General features: G+C 36.9%; 1 long non-coding RNA gene across 1 annotated transcript; it reads left to right on the top strand.

Moving 5' to 3' along the window:
- The first annotated feature begins 3,970 nt into the window (after positions 1-3,970).
- LOC307149487 lies at positions 3,971-11,569 on the top strand. Its single transcript, XR_013819567.1, has 3 exons — positions 3,971-4,021; positions 4,152-4,259; positions 11,353-11,569. It is a non-coding gene; the product is annotated as an uncharacterized lncRNA (long non-coding RNA).
- Positions 11,570-12,251: the final 682 nt, after the last annotated feature.

Raw genomic sequence — 12,251 nt, 5'->3', positions numbered from 1 at the left:
TCATATTGAACAATATTGCAATTTTTTGGTTTTGTTTAGTTATTTGTTGTGTTGATGTGATATCTTTTATCATTTGTTGATTGTCGCTGGTCTTGATGACCAAATTATTGTGCTAGTTTGCTAAACAAGAAATCTGAAGTTGCCTTGATTAATTTGTTGGCTGAACGAGGCATTTTACATTTAGTAAATTAATTCAAATTCAAAAATAAAGTCAAATTGTCAAAACAGTGTTGCACATTTTTAGACAAAATAGTTTAATGCCTTGAATTTTTTACTTTTCTCAACAATATTCAATCCCTTTTTACAGTCCATCCACAGTACTTTTACTTTTTTTTTTTTTTAGAAACTAATTCTACTGTACATTAAGTATTAATAATACAGCATTGACTTTTCAACCAGAGTAATCAGTGTTATTTGTACATATATAAATCTTGTATATATTTACACACGGTGATATATACATGTGACGGCTAAGGACACACTGAATGAACATTTCATTTGAATTCTTCTAGTTTACTTTTTATATAATTTTTTGAATGAGAAATTTATACTGCGCTTGCTCTCTAAGGGATTAATGTTTTTTTTCTTTTATATATAAATTTCTATGTAATTATTTAGTTTCTTTAATATTATTTACCCAAACATTGGAACTGGAGGAGCTACGTTGTCTCTTTAGTGCGCATTAAACCTCAAAGAGCGACAAAGCCAATAACCATTTATTTCTAGAGTGCACGCGTGAAACCACAACCAAGATAAGGGTTGTACATTTTATTATAGTTTGTTTGAATGTGTACATCTTACGACTGCAGCATGGAACAAAGGCTTGGAATATAAAGGGCGTGGCCTTTTCCTGGTGAACTTTCCCCAATGTGTTTGTAGCCCTACATATTTTATTGACACTGCCGGTTACAAACTCTGAAGGCGAATGATCTTTTTCACAAATGGCAAGATTTAAAAATGAACTCAAACACACAAACAAACAAACACAAAAGCGCCTCAGTGCACTGTCACTGATGGCCACTGAATCTCAGCTGGTCTTGGACTTGGATTTTGATGACATTGTAACTGAGTTTGCTAACAGGAAAGCCAGGAAGAAATCTTTTTAAGGGCAGCCGGAAGAAGGAGAGGAGGAGACAGACAGACAGACAGACGGACAGACAGACAGATGGACAGACAGACAGATGGACAGACAGACGGACAGACAGACAGATGGACAGACAGACAGACAGACCCTGAGGAGAGGAGGAGACAGACAGACAGACAGACAGACAGACAGACAGATGGACAGACAGACAGATGGACAGACAGACAGACAGACAGACAGACGGACAGACAGACAGACAGATGGACAGACAGACAGACAGACCCTGAGGAGAGGAGGAGACAGACAGACAGACAGACAGACAGACAGATGGACAGACAGACAGACAGACAGACAGATGGTCAGACAGACAGACAGACAGACAGACCCTGAGGAGAGGAGGAGACAGACAGACAGACAGACAGACAGACAGACAGATGGACAGACAGACAGACAGACCTTGAGGAGAGGAGGAGACAGACAGACAGACAGACAGACAGATGGACAGACAGACAGACAGACCCTGAGGAGAGGAGGAGACAGACAGACAGACAGACAGACAGACAGACAGATGGACAGACAGACAGACAGACCCTGAGGAGAGGAGGAGACAGACAGACAGACAGACAGACAGACCCTGAGGAGAGGAGGAGAAAGACAGACAGACAGACAGACAGACAGACAGACAGACAGACCCTGAGGAGAGGAGGAGGTATACTGTGTGTGTGTGTGTGTGTGTGTGTGTGTGTTCGTGTGTGTGTGTGTGTGTGTGTGTTTGTGTGAGTATGTGTGTGAGAGAGAACAACTTACATGAAATATAGTATTATCAAAAAACAAAACAAGCTGCTTTATTTTACATTTGATATTTACATTTAGGGCATTTGGCAGATGCTTTTATCCAAAGCGACTTACATGTACATGTGTCAATAGATGGACAGGTCATACACCAGCAATTGTAATTTGTAAGCAACCAGTATTATACCAGAATACTTACAGCATCTTGTAATGTGTCTACTACCAATTTACTATCATTCAGTCATCAAACAAAATGCCTAATGGCCTTGAATAATAAAGTGCTAAACACATAAGTGCAGAATTTTTGGTAACACTTTAGAATACTGTTCCTTCATTAATGAATAACTACACAGGAACAAATGAGTAATGCATTAGTAACACTCTAGTAACTACTATTAACTAACAAGAAACTCTGATTAACGAATTAGTAAGTAATAGCGCTCAGTCGGATGTGGTAGTTCACTATTAGCTAATCAATAACTACTATTTTTCATACCTCACTGACTATATACAGGTTAATAAATATTTATAATGCACAATGTTTAATAAAAGGTAATGGTAACACACTAGTAATGACTCAAGTATTACTACATCATTCTAAAGGAACTACTAATTATTTGGATCAGTCTCTAAAGTGAAGATCACGGGAACACACTAGTAATGACTAAAGTTACCAAATCCATTGGAAGGAATTGCTATTCAAAATCTTACAAAAATCTCAAAAGCTTACAATGACTTCAGTCAATATTAGGTAGTTATCATGTTTTTCACTTTAGAATACTGATCCAAATAATTAGTAGTTCCTTTAGAATGATGTAGTAATACTTGAGTCATTACTAGTGTGTTACCATTACCTTTTATTATAAATTATGCATTATTCATGTTAATTATGAACCTGTAGATAGTATTTCTCTGGGAGGTATGAAAAAAATAGTAGTTCTTGATTAGCTAATAGTGAACTACTACATTCATCTGAGCACTATTACTTACTAATTTGTTAATCAGAGTTTCTTGTTAGTTAATAGTAGTTACTAGAATGTTAATAATACGTTACTCGTTTGTTCCTGTGTAGTTATTCATTAATGAAGGAACAGTATTCTAAAGTGTTACCGAATTTTTTAGTAGAAAGAAAAGAGAAACATTAAAAAAAGAAACTTGAGTTAAGATATCAGATTCTTTCAGGTTTTATCATAGACTGTAAAAAAAATATGGACGTAGTGTCCGTGACGTCACCCGTAGGTTTCTGAAGACCGTTTTTGAAGCCTAAAGTGGGCGTGGCCGACCGTCGCCATCTTGGCAGCGCGTCATTCCCGAATTTATTTATTTTTACAGTCAGACACTGAGCTGAGGTAACGTGACAGCTAACAGACAGCAGACAAACGGCTAATGATGACTAATGACCACAGCAGCGGGAATCCACCTGTCACTCAAAAGTGGACACCCTTAATTATGCAGAAATTTAAGGCTTAATATAATTTAAACGGATGAGTTATAAAAAAATTCACCCCCCTCACAGTCGTCATGAAGGGCAGAATTAGCTGTATAGACCAAAGCCACTTTTTGCTCAGGCTGTAAACATGTTTTTTTCTGCTGTAAAGTTGGGCATTTTAACATGGGGGAGATGCAGATTTGACTCACTTCTGCAGCCAGCCTCAAGCGGCCAGTCGATGAACTGCAGTTTAATTCACTTCCGTGTTGGATTCAAGAGAGAGACAGGGAGGTTGCCGCATGATTCCGATGGGTTGCAAGTATCCCCTGTTAAAACACGTGGTTTCTTTCCGTCGGTTTGTTTACATGATATTGAGAATGGATATTGAGGAAATAAATGGTACTTTCAAGTTCAAAGTTGATGGCTTTGATTATGTCATTTTTGCTACAACGGAAAACATGAAGTGCTTTGGATGTGGAAAAGAAGGGCATTTAGCATGAGCTTGCCCTGAAAAAGGCCGTTTAGTAAACACTGCAGATGAGAATGGACCTCAAAGTCCAAATTTAGACCAAGGAATTAATGTGGAAAAGGATAGGCAAGCTGATGAAAGGGCAGAAACGAATGTAGTACATGTGGAGAAAGAGAACAGTGTAAGTAAGGGGTGTAAAGAGGGAAACCTGAGAAGTGATGAGATAGTGGACATTGAGCTTGATGAGGTAGAGAATGACATTTTTAATGAAGAGAAGAACATTTTTAAAGTGCCAGTGGTAAAAAGAAAATCAAATTCGTGTGAAGCAGCTGATAAATCTAAGAAAAATAAGCAAATGTCTGATGTATCTGATTCAGGGTTCGGGAGCGTCTGTGGGAGATAATGGGAGCCGAGATCGCAGTGGTTACGGTTTAGAACGGATGAAGAATTTCTTACAAAGTACAAAAGGAATGAGAAATGTTGAGGTGATTTATTTTTTCCAGATCTCTCTCTGTTTATTGACTCAGCAAATAGTCTAACGAAACAAAAGGGTGATGAGTGTTTGTTGAATCCAGAGCTGTATAGATTAAAGACATTGTGCAAAAAGCGTGACGCACCCAGACAATGCAGAATGAGTCATAAGAGTAATGCAATATGTTGTTGTTTGCTTGTATTGCTGCTCTCTTCCCTCATAATGAGCACTTTTAAAATCGCCTCCCTAAATGTTAATGGGATGAGGGATGCTAAAAAACGGATGCCGCTCTATGACTTAATCAAAATTGAAAATATAGATATCATGTTTTTTCAAGAGACTCATAGAGAAAATAAAGTAGAATGGATGAAGGATTGGGAGGTAAATATCTTTTTTAGTCATGAGACGTCTCTTAGTTCTGGGGTTGCAGTTTCGTTTTCAAAACATTTTCTGCCAATGTCTTGTGATAGTTTTGAAATAATAGAAGGTAGAGTTCATAAGCTAATAGCAAGGTTTGAAAATGTCACAATGGAATTGATCAATATCTATGCGCCTGTTAAACCTATTGAAAGAATGTTGTTTTTGGAAACATTGTGTGAGAATCTTAAACAGTGTGATTATACTTGCTGGTAACTTTAATTGTACATGCTATGATATTGACAGAAATCATATTGAACCACATATGGCTTCAAGACGTAAGTTGTTAAACATCATTAAAACCTACCAACTTTGTGATGTTTGGAGGAACTTTCATTTTAAAGATAGGCAATACACTTGGGCTCATGTGAAAGACAATTGTGTTTCGTTAGCACGATTGGATTATTTTTATCATCTTTAACATCAAGCACAGTGTTTTAAGTCTTGTTCTATTTGTCCTGTTGGTTTTTCTGACCATTCAATGGTGGAAGCTTGTGTGTTCATTGAATCTGTTAGGCAAAAGAGTGCATATTGGCATTTTAACAATGCTTTAAATGAGGATGCTGCTTTTGGACAATGTGTTTTTTGTTTTTTTTGGATGGGATGGAGAAGTCAAAAGCCTAATCTCACTTCAATACAGCAATGGTTGGATATTGGGAAGTCACATATACAAAAACTATGTAATCAGTATACTTCTAATGACACTGGGGACACTCTTAAAATATTAGGATTTTAGAGTTGGATATTGTGGAGCTCATCCGGGCAAATTCAGACTCTTAAGGATAAAAAAGTTGCACTAGCTGATCTGTTGGACACTGGAGCTCACGGGGCGTTAGTTAGGTCCAGATTTCAAAGTATTTCTGAAATGGATGTCCCATCCCAATTCTTCTTTAATCTGGAAAAGAAAAATGGCCAAAAAAAAGAGTATTCAATGTTTACGGTCTAGATCCGACTAGGGACTCTGACATTCGGAAAAGGGCTGTTAGCTTCTACAAAGAGCTGTATGCCTGTGAATGTGGAGCAGACCAGTCAACCAATCTCTTCCTTTCACAGATGACTGAGGAGTCGTGTGCTGGTCTGGTGCATTTTTTGACAACAGATGAACTTTTTAATGCACTGCAAAGCATAAAAAATGGCGAAGCACCAGATTTAGATGGGCTGCCAGTGGCATTTTATAAGGCATACTGGCACTTCCAGGGAGAAGACTTGTTTGCAGTGTTAAGTCGCAGTCTGTCTGAAGGGCGACTGCCAATAACTTGCAGGAGAGCAGTTTTAACTCTGCTCCCAGAGAAAGGTGACCTCAAAGAGGTCAAGAACTGGAGACCAGTGTCTTTGTTATGCACCGACTACAAGATCCTGTCAAAAACTTTGGCCAACAGACTGAGGGAGGTATTGGGGCAGGTCAGCCATATAGATCAGTCTTATTATGGACCCAAATGATCAATAGTGGACAACATCGTTAATTAGAGATGTTTTGGAAGTCTCTAGACTCTTTGATCAAAAAGTTGGTCTGATCTCTCTGGACCAAGAAAAGGCTTTTGATCGGGTGGAACATCAGTTTTTATGGCATACTTTTGAGGCATTTGGTTTCCCACCTGAGTTTATTGCTATGATTAAAGTGCTCTATTGTGACATTGAAAGCATATTGAAAGTCAATGATGGCTTATGAAGTCCATTTAAAATTCAAAGAGGTATAAGACAAGGTTGTGCCCTATCAGACATGCTGTATTCAATAGCTTTAGAACCAATGTTAAATAAAATCAGAGTAGAGTTAGATGGTCACAAAACTGTCAGCATATGCTGATGATATAATGGTTTTGATTAATGGGCAGAATGATTTTAATAAGCTAGTTGATATTGTTAATAGTTATGGAACATTTTCTTCTGCAAAAGTGAATTGGGCCAAACGTGCAGCAGACTTAGTTGGAGAATGGTAGGAGGAAAACATGTTTTTGCCAGGCGGAATGAGCTGGTCACGGTGTGGTTTAAAATACCTTGGAATCTTCCTAGGCGATAAATCAACCAATAAGAAAAATTGGGAGAATATGTGTGAAAATGTTGAAGGAAGATTAGAAAGGTGGAAATGGATATTGCCTAAAATGTCTTTTAGGGGAAGGGCTCTGATTATTAACAATCTGGGAGCCTCCTCGTCATGGCACAGATCATCTGTTTTAGAGACTCCTGCTGGGATTCTTGAAGAAATACAAGTCAGAATGACAAACTTTTTCTGGGATAAATTGCACTGGGTACCTAGGGCTGTGGTGTATCTTCTGATGGAAGAATGTGGTCAAGGTATTGTAGACCTCAAGAGTAGAAAAGCAACATTTAGGCTACAATTTGTTCAGAAATTATTTTATAAATCAAATGTATTGTGGACTGGATTAACTTCTTGCCTTTTAGGTAAGGTTGGTGGGTGGGGTTTTGGGAAAAAAAATATTTTTTGGACGGACTGCAATAAATTAGATTTTGGGTTTATATCTCCCTTTTATGAAAGTGTGAGAAAAGCTTGGTGTGTGGTACAAATCAGAAGATCCTTGCCCTGCAAGTCTTTACTGTGGGTTTTAGAAGAACATCTGATTAACGGTGCGCATTTGGATATATGTGATGATACAACACCTTGGTTAAAACAGGTTTTGACAAATGCTAAGATTGTGAAAATGAAGAGCCTAGAGGAAGTGGCTGGTAAGACTCTGAAGACTCTAAAGAAGACTGGACTTTTTTATCATTACGAACTGTCCCAAATGGATTGCTTTCCAAGCATGGTTATACCTGAGACTGTTTTAGAAATGAAGAATTCTTCAGCCACCTCAAAGATTTGAGGAGATATTGTCTTTGATTCAATGGGGGGCAATAGTTTATATCAAGTGTGTAAGAGTGATGAATAAAGACAAATTACAACGTGTGGATACGCCATGGAGAAACCATTTAAATGTTGAGGATGGTTTTAAGCCTTCTTGAGGTTTAATTTACAAGCCACCATTGACTAAAAAAGTTGGAGATCTGCAGTGGCGAGTATTACATGGCATTATTGCAGTTAATGCTTTTATTTCAATCTTGAACCCAAATGTGAAAGATAAATGCCCTTTTTGTATTGACAGGGAAACAATTTTTCACTGTTTTATGCATTGTGAGAGACTGAAATCTCTTTTTGTTTTATTGGAAACTTTATTTTCTTCTGTCAATGAGAAGTTTACAATGTCTGTGTATATTCTTGGCTTTGAATATTGTAAAAAAAAAAAAAAAAAAGAGGAAAGGACGGTTGTTAAACTTAATTTTAGGACAAGCAAAAAGGCCTATATATACTAGTAGAAGATACAAGAATTGTGTAGTTGAATTTTGTAGTTGAATTGTGTTTTAAAAGGCTTATAAAAGCAAGAGTAAGGCATGATTTTGTTTTTTATCTATTTATTACGAATGTGGAAAAGTTTGAAGACATTTGGAGTGTAGAAAAATTGCTGTGTTGGGTTGATGATGGTTTGTTCTTTGCCGAGACTTTGCGAGATAATTTAATGATGATTTTTTTTATATATAATTTTTGTATTTAATAAAGGTGTAAAAAAAAAAAAAAAAAACTCTCTCTCTCTCTCTCTCTCTCTCTCTCTCTCTTTCTAAGTGTTGCAGTCAATAAAATGACACTTTGTTGACTCCATGAATGTCTCATGAAAATTTTATGGAAGAGCCCTTACAACATGATGATGTAACGATAGACATTTTATACTATCGCTGCGATATACTGTGTATCGTCATACCGCCTAGCCCTACTCCACATTTATCAGAAAATGAACTTGTCAGGGGCGTTTCCTCTGAAGAGGCAAGGGAGGCAGTGCCTCCTCAAGAAAATGGATGAGAAAATAATCCCTATTAGACAAATAAAACAACGCAAATATTACAAAATGTGACATGAACAAGTGTACAAATCACTCGTTTTCTAAAAGTAAAGGTACAGTGGGAGTCTTGCCTCCACTGAGCCCATTGAGTTTTAACAGACCCCCTAAAGTGTGCGCTGGGTTTGATGGGGGGTAATTGAGAATGAATGGGGGAAAGTTACATGATGCCTCCATCACGCTATGATTGGATATGATTGGTTATGGTTGGATATGATTGGTTATGGTTGGACATGATTGGTTTGTGTGATAAATCCCGCCTCTTGTTTTCATGCGCGTTCGCGAACCTGTCTGAATGAACAAAATAATATCTTTAATGGGAAGACTTATTAAAAAGTAAGTAAACACCTCAGCCACTTAGATATCACCGCTTTATGTCACATCAAAATCAAACTGGAAATGGACTTAAAACATGATGACTGGGGTATTTTTAGTGAGCGATCAGCTTGGTAAAATTACAGGTACATTTTCGTGTGTGATGGTGTTTACCGAGCTTGATGATCCGAAAGTTAAAAAGAAACGAAAAATAACAGCTGAATATCAGTTCACAAATAAAATAAAATTGTAAAAATTATTTCTGCCTTTAGTTACTCTTTTGAAATAAATGAAACATGCTTAAAAACACTAACTTGATGAGATTTATACTTGGATTTAATAAATAAGAACATTAATAACATTGTTAATGTAAAAGAACAACATGTAATTGTATTTGGTTTCTTTTTTATGTAATGTAATGTTTAATTAACCAGGAAAACGCATTAAGTGTAACTGGAACATGAATTATATACATTATACATTGTTAGGATTTTGCCTCCTCGTTTCAGAGGACCACTGCGTGCCACTGGAAAGTAGATAGCATTAATGGAGATGACACAAAAAAAGATTCCTGCTCATTATTCTTATGTGCCAGTAAACACTGAGACTTTGGATGGATATTTGCTTACATTCATCTACAATGTTGCACTCTAGTTTGATCAAGTACCAGTCCTGTTTGGATAATGAACATCTTGGCTCGACCTTGCTGCATTAAAGCTGTGTTTTCAATCTAATTTTTCTGCTTTTGAACACTGAAAGTAATAGCATTGACCGTTGGAGAAGTGAAAACATCAAAATAAACACAGTGGGGGAAATATTTCTGAGTCGCTGCTGAAGAGAAACAAATACCACTTTCCTTGAATATTTATGAGAAGCATATTCATGTAGTCTCAAGGTTTTTACACAGTAGGGCTCTCCTCAAAATAAAATTATAATGTGGTACATTTTATATCTAAATATCTGGTATGGTAAAATGTTATCATTTTTATGCTATCAAAATTCTTCCAAGAAAATCTGACATTGAAAAGCTTGAAATTCTTTAAAAAAAAAAGCTTTGGTGTTGAAGAAACCACTTTGACAAATTTACAAACTAATTAAAAGTATTTACTAACAAGAAGATAATTACATTGACAGTTGCAAAGAAAATAATATCTTTTTTACATATATAACTATCCAATTATATGATTTACATTTTCATGTAAATGTGTATAATACTCAAATAATTTTATGTATTTTACAGTGTCCTTGTTACATATTTTACATGTACTTACCTATAGAAATAACAGTAAATTATGCACACCTGTGTTCAGCTCATTAACTAATATGGAAACCAGGGCTGCGTTCAGCCCCGACAAAACGTTGCACAACGTTTTTTAAACAGAAACGGTGATGCGTTGAACACACTGTTCTGATGACGCAAGAGTTGCAACTATGGCAGCTGAGAAGGCCATTCTTTGTGTTCTTTGTGAAGAATTTTCTGAGCCTGATGAAGTCGGTATAAATATGTGTTTAATACTACAAAATATGCCCGATGTTACAGTTACTGCACTTGCCGCCCAGAACAAAAGAGAACATCCCAATCGAGTGAAGGGATTGCTGAATCTGAAGCACACATCTTACCTAATTCAGACTAAAACATCTATTTATCCTCACATGCTGACTTTATTTGTAGTTCATACTGTTTTAATACCCTGTATTTTCTTTCTCATTTTTAGGAAAAGCACTTAATTACCATTGTTTATTTCTATACCAAATGTCATACACTTGCAATGAAGCTAAAAATATAAACAACTACATCATTATGTTGATATCCTATATTTTTACAATAAAACTTACACAAACATGTCTTCTAATATCCTCAGTTGTTGCGTATACCGAGCTGCATCGAACACATTTGTAAATGACTTTCCTTGAACCCATTGTGCGAGTTCACTTTAATACCGCGTGCTTTATATACATGTTGCTGCTGATTGGACTGCAGTTCTGACACACCCACCAAACAAGACAAAACGCATCTCAAACCCCGTTGCACACCGGTGCACGCCGCTTCCAGGAAACATGACGTTCAACCCGAGTGTGTTTCGTGTTTATTCTCACAACTTAAGTTCCACTAAAGCTCACAGTCAGTTTTTTATAACAGTAAACACTCTTTTCATGTAGTCGCGATGTTATATTGTGTCATGTTTATCAGATTAAAACTGATTAAAAAAGGTTGACTCCACTTCATTGGTAGTAGCTTATGTTGAACTTTATTCTTGCTCAAACAGACGCTGTATGAAGCAGTACATAAAGTATTGAATGAAAATGTCTGTGTATTTGGCAAATATTGCATTTGTTTCACTTCAGCTGTGTCCGACTTCACGTTCACGATCGGTTACATCCAGCCGCAGCCGATGTCAAATACACCTTATGTCTCATTCTCTCGAACCCTCCCTTCCCTCTCACATCCAATCAACCATCTTCACCATCCCCTGTTCTCTTCTCTTCCAGGTTAGGAAGTCTCACATGGTCTCTTCCTAATCACTCAGACTACATTTAACTGAGATGATCACTCTGAGTGTCCTGGCCACCAACACCAGATGCCCAGATCAACCTGGCCATCCCTTTACCTCTCCCTATTCATCCCTAACTTTCTTCAATACATAATTCCCCAACATTCATAGTTGTGGCGTGATCCTTGCCCTGGAAGACAAATGATAAAGAATTACCAAGCAATTACTAATCACAACGTGTGTCCTTTTTACTCTGAACATAGTCATAAAATGCATCACTAATTGCTCAAGTGTTTCCTAATCACTCTGCAGAAACTATAAATGATTGTGATTAGTGGCAATTCTTTACAATGTCGTCATAGTTAGTTAATAGTTATTAATAAGGCTAATTTTATTCAGTAATTATTGATTACCTGATGAGGAATTATCCAGCCCTAAATTGGCTAATACTTACTGATTAGTAAATCTTGTTTCCAGTAGTTTCCAGTCAAGGCTCTGAACCGGTTCAAGTGTTCTAAGCAGAAAAGCTTATTTGAATAAGAATTATTTTATTTAAAAATGTTATTTTATCATTCTGTTTAATATTTTATTTTGGCAGTCCACCAATCATGAATTCAAATAGTACGGCCTATGCTAATGTGATGTTGACGCCTCTGACGTGAGCGAATTGCCCGCGCTCAGCTGTCAAGTCATCATAGGATATGTCACCAACCGTTGAAGTATAATGAGAATGAATGGCAGGTAATATCCAGCGTGGTGTGTTTTCAAACCAGTGGAAATGGCAGGTTAGTGTAGAACCGCTACTATTCAGGAAATGGGGAAATAAACCTGTAGGCCTATTTTTACATAAACACCATGTTGTCTAAGTTAGTATTGTGGCTTTATGTATGGTCAGAC

The sequence above is a fragment of the Squalius cephalus genome (genome assembly GCF_949319135.1).
Source record: "Squalius cephalus genome assembly, chromosome: 21".
Lineage (NCBI taxonomy): Eukaryota > Metazoa > Chordata > Actinopteri > Cypriniformes > Leuciscidae > Squalius > Squalius cephalus.
The sequence above is the reverse complement of the archived record's forward strand: the minus strand, read 5'-3'. Positions and strand labels throughout refer to the sequence as shown.